The 18,183-nt window shown below is 38.9% G+C and overlaps 1 protein-coding gene across 1 annotated transcript in view; it reads right to left on the bottom strand.

The window, feature by feature from the left end:
- The window catches only part of ANOS1 (anosmin 1), a 232,047-nt gene that overhangs the window by 129,518 nt on the left and 84,346 nt on the right, over positions 1-18,183 (bottom strand). The gene's annotated exons all lie outside the window — the stretch shown is intronic.

The raw sequence follows: 18,183 nt of genomic DNA on the forward strand, positions 1-18,183 counted from the left end.
TAGTCTCTGGCCTGAACATGCCACGTACACCTCAACAATATTACTAAAATCAGGCAATTTCTCACCACGGACACACTAAAGACACTCTTTGTCGCCCTCATCCATTCCAGACTCGACTACTGCAATTCGCTGCTCATTGGCCTTCCCTGCACCAGACTCTCTTGTTTAAAATCCATACTAAATGTGGCAGCTAGACTCATCTTCTTATCCAGCCGCTTCTCAGACGCCTCTGCACTATGCAGGTCACTGCACTAGATGCCCATACATTACAGAACTCAATTTAAAATCCTCACCCCCATCCACAATGCTCTCCATGGCGCTGCAGCACCATACATCACCTCCCTCGTGTCCATACATCACCCAACCTGCACACTCCGCTCCGCTAACACATTCAAACTAGATGCCCCTCTAATCCGAACCTCACATGCTTGCATCCAGGACTTTACCAGAGCATTACTGATCTATGGAACACTTTACCCCACGAAATCCAGACAATCCCTGATGCACAGCATTTCAGATGCGCCCTGAAGACTCACCTCTTCAAAGACACATACCAAATCTCCTGATCTAGTCTCCCGCCCCATAATATGTCTATCATGTACATTTCTTGCCCTGTACCTTATGCACTACCCACTCCGTCTGCTCCAATAAAAAAAAAACACCTGTTTTCGTTGCATTGCTATGTCCCTCCTCGCTCCATCCCCTGCCCTGTACCTTATGTATTACCCCCACCCTCCTTTTATTTCCATAATTTTTAATACCATTTGTAACCATTGTATTGTTGGAGCTACCCTGTGTATCAAAAGCGCTGTGGAATAAGTTGGAGCTATACAAATAAAGATTATTATTATTAGATAGATATAAGTTAGATAGATAGATAGATAGATAGATAGATAGATAGATAGATAGATAGATAGGTATGGAGAGATAGATAGATAGATAGATAGATAGATAGATAGATAGATAGATAGATAGATAGATGGATAGATTTTGTTATATACATTTCTGGAAATGAAGTCTAATATATTCTCTGCATGTTCCCATAGTCTGTCTTTCAAGTAACAGGAACAGTAGACATTAGAGGGCAAGAAAAGTTTCACAGATTTTTTTAATATATATTTTTATGGCACTTTAAAAGACATTGCCATGATTGGAAGATATTCGGAGCCTATAACCAAGATTTTAGACAGCAATTTAGGATTCCGCTGTCAATTACTAGTTAACATGAAAAAGATACTATTGCAAGCAGTAAGGTGAATCAGTAAGCGTGTCCTGTTTTCCCTCCAGTCACACACTTAATGGTGAAGGAAGACTCCTAGAAATCAGTAGGCACTGTGTTGATGTCAGCATATCATAAGTGATAATGAAGCTTCCAGTACTTAACAAGAGCAAGGACAAATCTAGTGTCAGACGATGATTGCAAGTTAAAATAAAGCTTGACAGTTCTTCTGTAACCTCAAATTCCATTGTTGGAAATGGTGATGCTCTTTGATGGGATCATTCTTGGGCGAAAGGGTAAATTAGACCTCATATATTTAAACAGAAGCTGTAATATAGTTGAATGTAAGCACTTTAATGGAGTGGTCTGTTTCAGACAAGCTCTAGATTATGTTTAGCTGATAAAAGTAGGATTACCCACTCAAGACCCCACTCTGTAAAATAAACAAAGAGTTCCGTCTAATGCATCTGTCAGCACTATACGACTACACCATAGAAAACAATGGACAACATAGACAGCCAATGGTTACAGTGGGCACATTTATCTTCTGTTGAAAGCACTTAAAACCATAGAGGCTAACCCACTGCAAACCACAAACATTCGATCAACCTCTTGTTGAGTATCTACATCAATAGCATTACTATATGTCAATGAGATAATTTCTTTAACATCTGAATTATGTAGCCTTTAGGGCAGTCTTATACAGGACAACTATCGTCTGAAAATTTTAGTAACAGTTGTCCGGTGTAAACATGGACCCAAGAGAGCACTGAGTGAGAAATCACTCAATAGTCAATAGTCACTGTGTTACAGCTCACTGAAACAAAGTGACAAATGAGCGCACTCCTCCTCAGTGTAAACAGGCAGTGGTTCATCTTTGAATGACTGCCTGTTCACAGTGAATAAAAGTGGATGGCAAGAAGAGATCTCTGGCCTACTCCGCCTCCATTCACTGAATGACCTTCACTCCTGTGTGAAAGTACAAGAGCGACAGTGGTCCCATGTAAAACCACCCTTAGTCAATATCATACTGATTATAAAACTAAATCAATGAAAGTCTTTGGTTGAAATTGTAAGATATTTTTGGAAGTTTCAAATAGATTGTAAGATGATATTTCAGAAATTTTTGAAAATTGTGCTATTAATACAGCAATCCAGAAAAAACTAAAACACGGTCCTATGGTTTGAAAAGGTTATGCATGACCTCTCTAATCAGTGTCTCTGAATCCCTATGTCAGGTACCATTTTTTTAAGAGATTGTCCAGCACTGAAGATTGATGAACTATTCGAAGGACAGGTCATCAATAGCAGATCGGCAGGTATTCACTGCTTGAGACTTACACTGATCAGCCATTCACTGGGCTGCTGTGTCTGTGTATGGAGTCAGTAGTACACCACTACGAAAACTTGTATTGAGTGTATTGAGCTATATGCTCCCAGCTGTGTACATAGACATAGTGAACTGGCAGAGAGCTGATAGGCAGAGCCCCAGCGATTAGCTATTGACGACCTATCTGTGTCTGAACAATGGTTACATGAAGACAATGTTAACATATTTAATACACTTGTAAGAAATATTGGTATTAGACAAACACAATTTAAAGCCAGTTCTACAGAAGCATATTAAAAACTCTTTTATGTGCCTGAACTACAGACAAGTAGTCCTATTCTGAGAACAGGTCTACCGATCTGAACTCAGAGCATCATAAATCCCTATTAATGATGAGCGAGTATACTCGCTAAAGGCAATTGCTCAAGTCAGCATTGCCTTTAGCGAGTACCTGCCCGCTCGAGACTGAAGGTTCGGGTGACGGCAGCGGGCAGGGAGCTGCGGGGGAGAGCGGGGCAGAACGGAGGGGAGATCTCTCTCTCCCCTCCCCCCCCCCCCCCCGCTCCCTCCTGCTGACTGCCGCTTCCCCGCGCCGACACCCGAACCTTCAGACTGGAGCGGGGAGATACTCACTAAAGGCAATGCTCGCTCGAGCAATTGCCTTTAGCGAGTATACTCACTCATCTCTAATCCCTATGATTCATAAAGGCATCCATAATTGGTTGCTTGAAACTGGCCCTATGTGTGTCTGTGCAAGTAGAATATGTTTTACTAGGCGACATGAGATAACAACCAGTTAAAAATGGCAATTTTCTTGTTACAAATTTCCCAGCAGAAAATCATAAAATGAAATCTACGTCCAATTTTCCATGTCTTTCCAATTCCCACTTATACTTTAACATAATTATCGTTTTTACAGCTTGAAAGCACAAAGCATTTAAAGTGCATCTCCTTACTTTAGTCAGCACATTGGACTAATACATTGGAATTTACATGTAAAATATTTTGAAGGGCTGAGGCATGTCAATTACTTTGAATTTTGACTTACACATATTCCCTTTAAAAGAAAAAAAAAGCCATTAAGTCAGCATTTAGATTCCCACGGGGTTATCAGCAAAAGGGTAAACAAAAAATGCAGATAGGATGTGACACTATGGTAAATAATTAATGAGTATCAGGACAATGGAAAGTGTAAAAGATGCATCTTTCATTGTATGACCTGCGGGAGATAGGAAGAAAATGTGGAAAGCTGATAAGGGCAAAATGAAGGCAGTGTTGGTGATTTAGTGAATGTATATACTAAAACTGGGTTCACACAGTGTTTCTTTGTGTGTTCAGTCTTGCTGTCCGGGGTTCCATCTGAAAATGGCATTCAGATGGAACCACAAACAGAATCATAGTCGGACCAATATCTTTGTCAACTACTCTATTCCGTCCAGCAAAAATGCTGAAAAGTAATGGAAATATGGTCAAACAAAGACCAAATCTAATACCTGTAATCTCTGTCTGACTAATGAAAGCCTATAGTTCCACTTGGGACACCATGCGAATGTCATTTTGGTGATTTATACGGAATCCAGGAATGGAAAGACCCACAGATACATTGCATTATCCCAACCTAACATTTCCACTGAATGACTATTAGCCAAATAATTTCTCAAAAGGACAAATTGAAACAATAGTTGTTCAGTCTAAACACGACCACCAACATGGTGCTAACTGATAAGTCACTAGTCTTTGGTCTCAGTTAGACAGAAAAATAGTCACTGATCAAAAGTCACTGTAAAGTCACAGTCACTCACCTTTGAACAACTTGTGAATGAATTTGCATGGAGATCCCCTATGTGAACGATATCCTGGCAAACAGCTAATCAACAATCATCGTTCTATGTAGTAGCAAACGAACAACTGTCATTTATACATGTAATGACTTTCCCGAGTGACTATCTGGACAATAGTTGCTCCATGTAAAGGCACCTCAAGTTATACACGTAGCATAGAAGGGCATGTACAAAATTAAAAAACATGGACAATGGCCCCTTTAAACATCTGATTGGCCAGGGATGCCTGAAGTTGAACATGCAAATAAGGAAGACGGGACAATATCTCTGTAGCGCCAACTATTGGATAGCAGCATTCTTGCAAATCAATGTCCGACCCTTTATACAGGTCTAGGCAACATTGATTGAGGATTAAAAACCAAGCCAGACTTCATACACACACAGCTGTTTGACCACTCATAGATTGGAGACTTACTAATCTAATGTTGATGACTTATTCTAAGGATAGCTCATCAATAGCTCATCAAATTCTGAAACAAATCAGACATGTCTTTCTAAACCCATATAAACCCTCTAAAAATAAAATAAATTAATTATTTGGTCACACTAACAGCCTTGTATCGTTTTTAGGTGACATTCTACAAGTACTATAAAAGTTGAACATATCCAATCTGTCCAGTCAGTTTGACACTGAACATCCTCAAGAAAGATTAATCATTCCCCAAATTTCATCTGAGCATTTCAATTTTAATCTAAATCATCCACCTCTACCAACTTCCTAATCTGTATGGCCATATAGTGCTCATATATTTCATGCCCCTTTCTTGTTCTAAATTCAGACTTGAAGTGCAGTATGTGATCACTGCCGTCTAGACAGAGTTATTTTATGCATATTTCGAGCATAGAATAAGTCACCAGATTGCAGGTGAACATTTTCAACTGATACTGAGAACTTTCCCCATGGCAAGAATAACAGCAATTAGGAAAGCAGAGAGAGTTAGCGAAAGTTTCCTTCCCAAGCCTTATTATTTTGAAAGATTTCAATTCCCATGGATACCTTACTTGCTGCTACTTCTTCAGCAGTTTAGTGTACTGCATAAAACCTTATCTATCAGGGACAAAAGAGGCTATGTTAAACTATAAGTACCTAAGTGTCACTTAGCCTGTATTTCCACTCTAAGTCACAGAAGGGGAAGCAAAGTCTAACGTGAATAACGTTTGTTGCAAAGAATAAATAAGGATAGCGCCTTGGAACCAAGGAAGACACACAATATTCCCAGGGAGGTCCTTCCAGATCCTCACACGATCTACCTCAGTGGAGAGCCACATATGAGGAGAAAAGTAAAACCCCCCATCAGATTGGTGGGGGTAAAGACAATCAGTAAAAACTACTAATGCACTCGGACACTAGGTCAGGAAGATCGGAATAAACTCACCCAGCAGAGGTGAGGGAAATCAGCTGGTAGCCAAAAACTGTCTCCCCTCTGGATGTCCAGGAACACCTTGTATATACAGAACATTCTGGGTCCTATCCATTGATGATGTTCCATACACTCCTGCAGACAGGCTGATGCATTTTGCTTCATGATGGGCAGCTTTAGTGCAATAGCATAACCCATATATCCAATAGTATGCAGTTCCTGTCACAAACTACGACTGACACCACAAAAAGTCTGCATCTTATGTAGCATGGTTTAAGAAATCTGACATGCTAATAAGACATGATCCAATCTATTAATAGGGGTGTCCATATAGTTTTGTAAAGATTGAGTATACAAGTCTATAATGAATGAAAGCCAACGTAAACATCCAATATCAAATAAACTACTCTGGCAATGTGGGCAATCTCTGTAATTCCCAATTCTGGCCCAAAGGAGGTCTTTCTGCTGCCAGCTAGATTTAATGTAGTTTAGGGTTTTAAGGCCCAATCTGATGTTTCATACAGATATCAATTTCTTGCAGCGCCATTATCAGGATAACCTCTGTCTGTAGGTTCTAGTAGGGACCACTCAGGACCACCCCATTAGCCAGAGCAAAGAGCCACCTAACAAGAGCAACTCCCACTTGGTCTGCAGAAAATTATCCAACTTCTAGCTATACTTAGTATCATTGGGATCTTAAGATCTTATACAATGTGTCATAAAGGAATTATTCCTTAAAGGTGTTTTTATGATATTAAGAGCTGTATTTATGCCATATTGGGGACCACTCTCGACCCTATTTTATGATTGAGATCATAGAGCCACTGAGGAAGATTTACTTTGTGTTACTTATTCATGTGTTATGGCCCATTTAGACCCAGCAATTCTCGTTCACAAATCGCTCAAAGCCATCTTTTGAGCAAGAATGGTTGGGTCTAACTTCACGGACATCATGCAGTTTTCGTTAAAGAGTCATTCATCGTTGTCTTTCAGCAAGCTGAAAAAGAATAATGAGCCTTATCAGTGCCGCACGCGAAGTTCTCAGCGGGATACCGCTAATACTATTGTTTCAGCTAGTATCATGCTTGGAGAACACAGCAGGAATATGAAAAAGACAGCACTCCAGCTGTGTTTTCATACCCTGCTCGGAGTGTTCAGCTGTATACCAGCTGTGTGATCCGTGAACACAGCAGGAGTATGCAGAAGACAGCGCTCCAGCTGTGTTCTGCATACTTTGCTTGGAGCGCTCAGCTGTATACCAGCCAAGCTCTCCAAGAAGTCAACAGCTGTATGCAGAAGATAGCAGTCCTGCTTGCCTTCTGCATACAGCGTGAGCCTTCATTCACACATTTATGCAAAGTGAATGCTCAAAACTGTCACTCAAATGACTGTTTGAGTGAATTTTGAGCGATCATCTTGCCATGTAAATGCACACAACGATTATCGCTCAAAAGATGTCTTTTGAGCCACAATTGTTGTGTCTAAATGGGCCTTTACTGTATTCATCTGTTCCTGGACAAAGCTTTCCATGGAAATTTCCATTGATTGCTGGAGGGTGCAGAAGACAAACCCAGGACTAATCACTAAGGAGGCTATTTTTTCTACAGCCAGGGTTGTCTCAATGAAACATTTACCTTTTTGAAGTGTAAGAATATTGCTACTCTAATGGATTGACTCAAACTGATCTTATTAAATGCTCAGTCACCTCATTGCAAATCTCATGATTGTATGACATTTAAACAAGGAATTACAATACCATACACACACAAATGTAAGCCCGTTCAGTGCCAAGATTTACTTAATTTTTAAAAGAAAAGGAAACTACTGATTAGTACTTGCAATTTATTGGCTGACAAATCAATTTGTCCTAGATTGAAATCCTATGCTTTAATTCAATTACATAGGCAATTCAGAGGTTATTTTCAGGACACAGTTCTGCACACTCGAAAACTTAGATGATACCATCTGAAATCTTAGTACTTGTAAATTGATTGGTTGACTTTGAGTCGGTGCCAAAGCTGTGAATATTTTTAGCAGACCAGTGTACAGTATAAATGAATGATGTGTATGTTATGGCTTCTCCAGACAGAACAATAAAAGCACGGTAATGCAGACACAACCGAATAAACTGTGCTGACATTTTATTGTTTTTAAGACATCAATATGTCATAACTCAGTGATAAAGATGTTTGTAGTTTATCACACACTACAGGATCAAAAATTGAGTTTTCCTATATTGCTTTTAAACAACTAAACTATAACAATTTTCAAGAAAAATTACATTGTAGGAGAAAAAGCCATTTCATAGAATTTTATGCTGCGGAAACGAAGTAAAATTAGGTTTCCAAGAAAGTCTGGAATGCAACATTTAAAATAAATATATGTTTTACCAACTTATCAGATGAAGCAAACCTAAATTTGCAATTGAAATAAGTTTTCTGACGTAATTAACCTGAAAAATAATAAAAATAACATAAACGCACCTGTTCTGGATTCCTGCAGCTGGGTTAACGGGAAGTGTGGCACTAGAGTTACCGGGGTCCAGGACAGGTAAGTACATGTTCTGTTATTAATTTTCAGGATGGTCAGCAGGTTAAGAAAAGTCATGGAAACCCCCACTAACTCTTTGGGGGTTATTGTCAGGTTGTGCTGCTGGTATCTGTTCTATATGGGTTTCCAGCAGCATAGCTTCATAGGTGCAGGTTGAGCTGTCTGGGTGTGGATTTCTTCAGCCAGTTAATTCCCCTGGTCTACTGCTCATATATATACCAGCCCCTCTAGCTAGAGGATGCTGGTTTTCCTTCACTCTAGGGTTTTGCTTTCTTGCACGTTTGCTCTGTGTGTTGCACAGTGATGTGTTCATGAGTCTGCACAGGTGGCCAGACTAGGTGTATGAACAGTCCTGTTCTGTGTTGTGTGTGTGTGTGAACAGTGATGTGTTCGTTGGGTCTGCACAGGTGGCCAGATTAGGTGTATGAACAGTCCTGTTCTGTGTTGTGTGTGTGTGTGAACAGTGATGTGTTCGTTGGGTCTGCACAGGTGGCCAGATTAGGTGTATGAACAGTCCTGTTCTGTGTTGTGTGTGTGTGTGTACCTGATCTGGTGCAGTAAATATCCTGTTGGGAGGGCTATATATTGGGGAAACAGGACAAAAACTGAGAGCCAGGATGAGATCTCATCGCCACTCAATTAGAGAGGGAAGGACTGAACTACCTGTGCAGGGACACATCATAGAGCACATGAGAGTTATACTAAAGGCCCATTTCAAGTCGCAGCATCACAAAAGAATTTGGGAGTATAAACTTATGGCCATGTTTGATACCCTCAAGAATGGAATTAACGTTAGCCCAGGATTCTTGCATAAGTGGAAAATAGGAAAGGTCTGAAGGAGGTCAAGAGAGATTTCTTCTTCCCAATCATAATTTTTTTTTCTCTTTCTTTAAAACGTCATAAAAATTCAGAACTTGACTTGTAATAATGTTGCCATCAATAGGTGGTGCTGCATCTCTTTCCATGTGCAGGTTGAAGGAGAGATAAGACACATCATAAAACTGTCCTGAGCTCAGTGGACTGATTTACAATTTATGTCTGGGCTCAGTTTGTCTGTTTTAGGTTTTGAGTGCAAAACAGTCTCAAATTTCTGTGTGTGAACATTTATTTAGATTAAAAAGAATGTGTTCTCCTCCCCTCTATCTGTATGTTATAATTATATGCCATCCAAACTAATTTCATTCATTAGCCTGACAAAGGGGTGAGATATCTCTGAAAGTTTGCTGTAGGATCATGTATTTTTGTTAGCCATTAAAAGGTATCATATCTACAAGATTACTTGGTTTCTCTCACTGAGAACAATCACACGTGTGTGAACAGTGATGTGTTCATTGGGTCAGCACATGTGGCCAGACAAGGTATATAAACGGTCCTTATTTCAATACTTCTAAATGGCATGATGATTAAAAAGTATATTAATCCATCATTCTCTGTTCCTATGATTCCCAACTATACACATTAGTAGAATCTCCTTAGGGACCTATCCTATGGGCTTGAAATCCACATAATTTTAAGTCTACATTTTTTTTTTTCAAATCGATAGGTATTTTTTCACATCGGAAAAGGCTATAACTGTGGAATTAAGGACGTCTTGCAGACTTGTTGTTGTGTATTTCTGCAACTAAATTAGCATTATTTTATGAAATCTTCAACTGTGCAGCATACTGCAGTACAATTATGTGAAAGGTCCCAGAAGGTCAAGTGTTAATATAATTTTGTCTTGTAGTTTTTATCTAGAGTGGACTTTAAGGGATGTAAAAATACAATACTAAATCTTATAATCATTTTCAAGGATGTAACTGGATTTCATAGCACCCCATAGCAAAACCTGGAATCTCCACTACCTCCAACCCTATACTTACACTTGGTAGACTGTAAAGTGAACTGTAGAAAAGAAAAACCGTTACTTTTACTTGTACAATTTTGTTTTCAGAAATAAAACCCACACAGTTAGACAATAGCTTGTGCTTTTTTGCCCGCAAAAACACATTTTTGAACACATATGTGCACCACCAGAGCCCACTACTATGGTCATGCATGGAAATCTGCATCAGAACTCACAGTGCAATTTTAATGCAACCTAGAATTTAATGCTTTTAGGTCTTGACTATGAAAAATGGATGACCTACATTACAACTGCACCATGTGAACACATTCTAATGGCTTTCACAGCCTTGCATAGATTCCACACTAAGTGCCTATTTCCCTTTTTATGTTAGAATGGATGCAGCAGCATAACCTGATGAGGCTTTACAGGAAATTTTATAACATCCAGATGGACCATAGCACTGTTAAAACATTTAAATGCATGTAATCAGAATAATACAAGGTTAAAATTTTAATACCACTTCTTGTATGAAATTCCTGTCACTGAGCTTTAGTGAAACATGTGTTCTAGTCTACTACCATTATATCATATTACACTTCTCGGCTCTGACTACCTCCTTGAATAAAGTTGATCTTTCACTGCAGTATTTAGAACTGCTAACCTGCCCCTAAGGCTAGTTGGATGATAGGCTGATTTTAATAAGATGTGCTTAATACAACTTTCAACCATGCCTTTGAACTCTTGCTCTGTCAACACTATATCATATCACCAATGTCACCAGTCACTCTGTCAACGAGAAGATCCATTCTGGATCCACTTGCATATCAATAGTTAAGAACATGATGCATGAAGATATGACTGCAATGTGGTTTAAATGTTAACTGGGTGTCTGGAAAGCTGCGTGTAATCTAAAAAAGGTCTTTGGTTTATTTAATGTATCCCCAGGTGATGGAACGTGACACTGGACAACTCACAAACAATTTTTAGCATCATGTTCTGTACTTAATGTTTAGCTGTGATAGAACATTTGAAGTCAATGTAATTAATACACAAATGGTCTTGGTGACTCTTGACACTATGTTGAGAATCTGACAGCCGGAAAGAAAAGAAAACGGGATGACACGGACAAGCATATGTGTTTAGAATTACCCTTCCTGTCTTGTTAGGGAATTAGGAAACTTGAGTAACTTATTTAATATAATATGGGGTTGATGGAGATTCATTATTTAAATGAAGACATTGACAACCACTGACCAGTAAAACGTTTTTTATTGGCACTATTTAAGTTATTACTCTTTCAGGGTTTGTTCACATGGCGTTTTGTTCTTTATAGGCCCCCAGTTCCATTCTAAGGTTTTGTTCAACCAGTCCCTATTCTATCCTCCAAAAATAAAAAAAAAACGAATAAAACCTTGGCAAACAGAGACTTTATTGGTCTCCGTTTGACAAATAAAAGTCTATGCTTCCTTTCTGGGGTTCCGTCTGAATCTCATTTTCAAGGATTGAGAAGGAACACAAGGACAGAAGGAAAATGTGATCTAAACATATCCTTATACTTTATATTTTTGGCCTTTCAAGACTGTGAATGCTGTATAAGCTATTGCACACAGTATTTGTGCTGGATAATGCCTTCACTAATAAAGTTGTTTGTTTAGAAATGACTTACAAGAAAAAAATAGATGTTTGCATTAATATGGTATTGTTGAGTTATTCTAAGGGGAATCATTTCTCTAATACACTCACATAATGGGGCAGATTTACTCTTGCCACTTAATAGCATAAACTTAGCCAAGGCAGTCAGACTATATAGAAAATTGATCAGAGTGAAGCACACTGGGTGATACTGTAGCTTTGGTGTATCTTGCTAAACGTTTATACCCCTATATTGCACCAAAAAGCTGGCATACTCCTTAAATAAATGCAAGACAAATTTATGACTCGATAGAGCCACGCCTCCTTATATACAAACTTTTGAAAAGTTTCTAGCAAGGCGCAAAAAGTGACTAAAAGAAATAATAAATGTGGGGCATAACATGTACACAAGTTGTTTTGGTACTTTTTCACGCAGAATTCCGATTTATTTTTGAGACGATATAAATGCAACATAATTTATATTTTAGTACATTGCTATCAATGTGTAATTGGAATTATAGTTTGTAAAATTTGCTATTCAAAACCGAGCTTCAGACCTACATTGCCTCAGACTTACCAATGTTTCAGAATGGCAACTTCATTATCCTAATGGTCCATCTGTCTTTTAAGTACACATCCCCACATGAAGGATACATCCCGTATTAAAAGACTACCGTAGCCTTGAGGCTTTCTCTTTGCTATTCACACAATAATAAAATGCCATTGTTTCGTAGTTAATGCCTCAAAAGACTTTCATGATGCAGCTTGTTTGGTGGCCCGAATAATGTCAGCTACGGGGAGGAATGTTGGAACTTCAACCTTCTGTAAATATCAGCTCTTTTTTTAGCAAATAAATTACACGCACTGTATGTTAAATGAAATGTAAGTAAATCTAACTGGCAACTGCAGTCCAGTTCTAGTAAAGTATTAATGTGAACAGAGCGGTTCTTTGTGTTTAAAGCAGGTAATACTTATTTTAGGATTTTCATATACTACCCAAACTGACACTTTTTCCTACAGTCATGATCACGTTTCCGTTTCTATCAAGTTTATACTTTCAAGAGACTATTAATTAGGTGGCGTCTCCGTAGAGGTAAAGTTTGGAATGAACTATAAATTTCTGCTAGGATTTATGTTGGAGACAGGTAGAATTAAATGGAATTTACTAAATTATACTTTTACGAATAATAATATAGTTCATGCAATTAGCACATAAATTGGAGTCAAAACATTCCTATGCTCAACGGACCATGACTACATCACTAAGAGTCCACACCTAAGCAATATTTTCATTATTGCCATAAAAATGGAATTCCCCATCAAACCATTACATATAGTTTCTGCTTGAATGCTGAGGTCTGTGATTGGCAGCAGCCAGAGAGGATGGAGGACGAAGCTGCTGCGCGGGACATACGGGCAGCCAGGAAATCTTACTTGAACAGAACTTGGCAGGACTCTTTGAATTTGCAGTCTAATCTCTGATCACAACCATAGTAATTCCCTGAGCTTTGCTGAGTCTATAGTACTATGTACATTTCACCAGGTACTGGGCTAAAACTGCCCCCATTCTCCAAGAATATTTGTAGAGGTTTCATCTCAAGTAGGTAGTCCAAAGTTGATATGAGTCAAGATGACGAGTTAGAGGGTTACCACAAAACAGGGTCTCAGGATCAACAGCAGAAGCATGGATCGAAAGTTGATGATTGTATATTTCAGACAGTCTCATGCACCTAACACAACCACACCTGACACTCGTCTTACACTTCACTGCAAAGTACACCATGACTCACTGTGACTATTAGATCCTTTCAGAGTAACTAGGAATAGTGCAATGATTTATAACATCAATGCAATACTACTCCGTCCTAGCAGTCATCATTATTAAAGTGATCCTCCTGTTTCGGGACAAAGTTTTGTCCTAGCATGAGAAGAGGCAGTCACACCACCTACTGTTGGTCTTTTGTGCCGATTCCCCCCTGATCGGTTACTTCTGAGTCCTGTTTTCAGCCATCCAAGATAGCTGACACAATCATCAGCCTAACTGATCCCCATAGTTCATTGGTAGTGTTAGACTGTCCATGCACTATACCTGCTCACTACCAATCAGTGAGCAGGGCACAGTGTGCATTAGGTAGCTAAAAAATTGCAGCTGCCATCTTGATTGGCTGAAAACAGAACAGTAAACATGTCACTAACATGACATGACTGTGCAAGTAGTCCTTTACTAAAAGACTTTCAGGGAGTGACAGCCTTGTGACGAACCTCATGACATATCATGTGACTATCATTATTTTCAGAGCAGAGAAGTGCTCGACAGAATCTTATAGTATTAGTAAAGTTATCTTTCCAGTATAAAGACTAGCTATACTATAAAGATAATTATCCGCAACTCCAAGCGTTTTGCTGATTTAAATTTTGGCCCCTACCTACTCCCAAGTTGTGCTGGTCTACTCCAGGACAGAAATTTGACCCAAAACCTGAGGGACATGTGAAACAGCACATTAACAATATAATTGTCCATTTAACTCCACTGAAGCAATAGCAGTTCAGTTCAGATGCCTACTTTGTAAAGGGTGCGGTTCAAATTTACTGGCAGTCAAGGTCAACTGCTTACATGTTATTTTTTCATATTTAAATTACAAAGTCCCTATAAATCAAATACTGAACTCAATATAGCTTTTTCAGCTTTATTCTATTTAGAAAAGGCTACATCTTACAACTGCTAAACTCTGGTTTCAAGTGTGGTAGAGGCACTAGGTGTTAATTATATTGTCAACGTCCCCAAGCTATATCTAATGATAAAAATGATGTTAAAGGTCAATCCATTTCAATATTCCCAGGGCATAAGGGCATACAAATGTCATAGAGGGAAATCACTACTCAAGACCCTCCTTTGTAGCCAAAGTGAAAAGCCACCATAGCTCCCACTATGGAGGACAATCAATGACATTGTTGACCAACCATTAGAATGGGTAACATCTACACAACATTACTTGAGGACAGCCACAGCTTTCCCCAGTGATAGCAGCTAATCACTGGAGGTCTCATCACTCTAAACAGATCAGCTGATTGTGGGTTCTATCCTCATGAAATAAAGAAAAGAAATGTAACCCATCATAGTGACAAATTAGGAAGCAACCCTAAACCATAAAATATCAAATCACAAGAAAGATGTAAAAAATTCCAACTGGATAGCAGATAAATTGACGCCTTATACACGTATTTGCAGAATTGGCCACTGGATGACAAATGCAAAAAAATATACATTACAAAAGACTTCATGAAGACTTCCAATTTTCAAAATGGTTCTCTTCATTCTCAAATGATCCATCTGGCAGATGTATAGCTGACATTATTTGACTGTGAAACATTGTATGGTACTTTGTAGGATACTTAGGCCTATAATTAATATAAAGAGGTTATTTTGGATAACCAACAAATACATAATGAAACCAAGGTGCAAAAGTTAAGATAAATCATCTGGCAAGTAATTTCATTAAGATGCTGTCATTTATTACTGACACATGAATAATATGGATGTGCATGCATTTCTCTTTTCCAGGAACATTACTACTTTGATAAAAGTGAAAGGTTTTGCAATTCAAGCCACTCAGTGAACATGTGGTTGCATGAGATACTGTATGATACATTGAATTACTTATCCTTCAACAAGCATGTAGTAAAGAGAAACCTCAACAGAAAGCAGGAACTGAAAATTATTAATTGACAGCAAGTGCACAGTGAGGACATTACAGAAGATACGTTTAGCGGAGGTCCAATTAAGTAATGTATGTGAGAACTCAATTGAAGTCAATAGAACACCAGACACCATAGCTCAAAAATGGCTATAGCTTCCATTGGGATCTGTATGGCAGGCAACGAAACTGGAGCGCTGAATGGGGAGTGGCATACAAGCATTCGATTTTTCTTTATTTTAACCCATTTAGGACCAACCAGTGTAAATTTACGGCGGCTGGTCCTGGGCTTAGAGCATTGCCAATAGTAAAATTACGGAGGTACTTTAAGTCTCCTGGCTCTGCAATCAATCAGAGGCAGGAACAGGTTATCAGCTGTTAGTGACAGCTGATAACCTGGAGCAGAAGGCAGCAGGGGTTTTTAACCCTTTTTGCCTTATGCTTCCCTGATGTACAGTGCTCAATGAGCACTGTATGGGGAAAGTGAAAGTAACATGTACTTTCAGTACGGGAGCCTCGGGGGGTCATGTGACCTCCCGGTATTCCCTGCTACTGCAGAGCTGGAGGGTCAGACTAGACCCTGGCAGCTCTGCAGGTGACTAATGTCACCACAGGGGTTGCTTTCCCCTGTAACTAGGGCTCTTATGGATGCCCCAGCTACAGTGGGAATGTGTTAATTAAAGAAAAAAAAATGTGAATGTCCCCCAGAGATCCTATATGACGTCATGGGGGACATAGATAGTAAAAAACACAATTAAATACATAAGTAAAACAAAACAACAGAATAAAACAACAATACATACAAAGGAAAGAGAATAACACAAAGCAGACGGCAACAAAAACCGTCGCCGTATGCGCCCTGTAAACCAAAACCATACATACTATATATCAAAACGTCCAAAACAAATTGAGGAACCATTCCCATACTTTATTTTAGTGCAAATATAAAAATATTTAAAAAATATATATAAATGTTAAAAAAATAATTTTTTTAAAGTTTTTTACCCCCAAAATTAAAAAACGGGGAAAAAAGTCAGTAAAAAAAGATATAAAAATAGTCCTATATGTCAGCAGCAAAAATAATTTTGGTAGCTAAAGGAAAAAGAATAGAGCAGTAAAACCGCCACATGGGTAAAATCCCTAAAAAGTGTCTGGTCCTTAAGGTACAAAACAGCCTGGTCCTTAAGGGGTTAATGCAGTTTAATCTTCTATGTCCCGGCAAACCCATTTAAAGTGCCACAACGATGACTTTTGTTTTTCATTCATTGTGTAGCTAGCCCCAGTAAATATAATCAGCTTGTATTACCTTGGGTAATTATTCCTTTCTATCTGAAACTCCATTTTAGGTTGGTCATCTAACTAGCTGAGAGTTACTTGAGTTTATATATTCTCAAAATAATCCATTTTCCAGTCACCATAATTCCTACAAGATGGACCCTACCACATAAGTTCTTTCAAGGGGGACACAAAAACTCCTATCATAGTTGCTGGTAATTATTAAAGGCTTCTGTCACATAGCTATAATAAAGGTGATGACAATGCAGCCTCTTGATTGTATACTTATGGCCTATAGCTTATTTAGGTGAATATACAAAGTAGTGATGGTGATCAATGAGTGGAACAGGTTGCCATAGGAGGCAGTAAGTTCTTGTTCAGTGGAAGTCTTCAAACAGAGACTGGACAGACTTCTGTCTGGGATGATTTAATGATCCTGCATTGACCAGGGGGTTGGACCTGATGACCCTGGAGGTTCCTTCCAACTCTACCATTCTATTCTTCTAGTGATGATCACACTGTCCTCCTTGAAGGCAGAGATGGTACAGACTCAGCCTGCTTATGTGATTCTGCACTGATGCATCACAGGATTGATAGTACAGAATAGTGAAATAAAAAGCAGGGAGAAATCTCAGCAACAAGATGGTGCCTAACAAATATCCAACATGAGGCTGCACTACAAGGAAGTCATCAACAACTGGACTGTGACAACCAATCGGGTGAGGGGTGCAGGAATGGAGAAATGTGTTTTGCCAGAGAGGCCCTTTAAGGAAACTTCATAATTAACAATCCTAATGGTTCTCCTTTATATAGTCATTTTTGGATATAGTGTTATTATTATCAGTGCTCCTTTGAGCAGCAGTGGTGCTTTTACAGTACCCACGCAGGGCAGATGATAGTTTAAAGGGAAACTGACACACATTTTTTCATATAGTGAAACAATACCAGCACTGCAATGGATTTTCTGTGGTGCATGGATGATACCAGCTACGTCAAACACGTCACAGGGGGCTGGAGAGGCTGACTGAGTTGAAAAAATGCAACCGAGAGAGCCAGTCTGGCCCATCCACCAGACTGTTCGACTGCATTTACAAACGGCTCAGGAGATTTTGAAACATCAGTTACAGAGTTATTCTTATGTCAATATTTATAACATAAGCAGTTTGGGAAAGTGTGCAAGTGCACTATAGCAGTGTGGGTATTGCTTCACTGTGGAAAAAAAAGGGTGACAGGCTTCCTCAAAAATTCCTCACCATTGTCCTGACTATAGATGGTTTTATGAAAGTCTTTTTTCTTCGAGCAAAGTAGCCTATGTATTTCATAGTCATGATTAGAGTAAAAACTTGATCTATTTTTTTATGGTAATGAACATGATGAATGATAAAAGCTGCTATAACTTGCATTACTGCCCACTGGTTCATTTAGTTATTGACCAAAAAAAGACATCAGGAA

The sequence above is a fragment of the Eleutherodactylus coqui genome, chromosome 4 (assembly GCF_035609145.1).
Source record: "Eleutherodactylus coqui strain aEleCoq1 chromosome 4, aEleCoq1.hap1, whole genome shotgun sequence".
NCBI classification, from domain to species: Eukaryota; Metazoa; Chordata; class Amphibia; order Anura; family Eleutherodactylidae; genus Eleutherodactylus; species Eleutherodactylus coqui.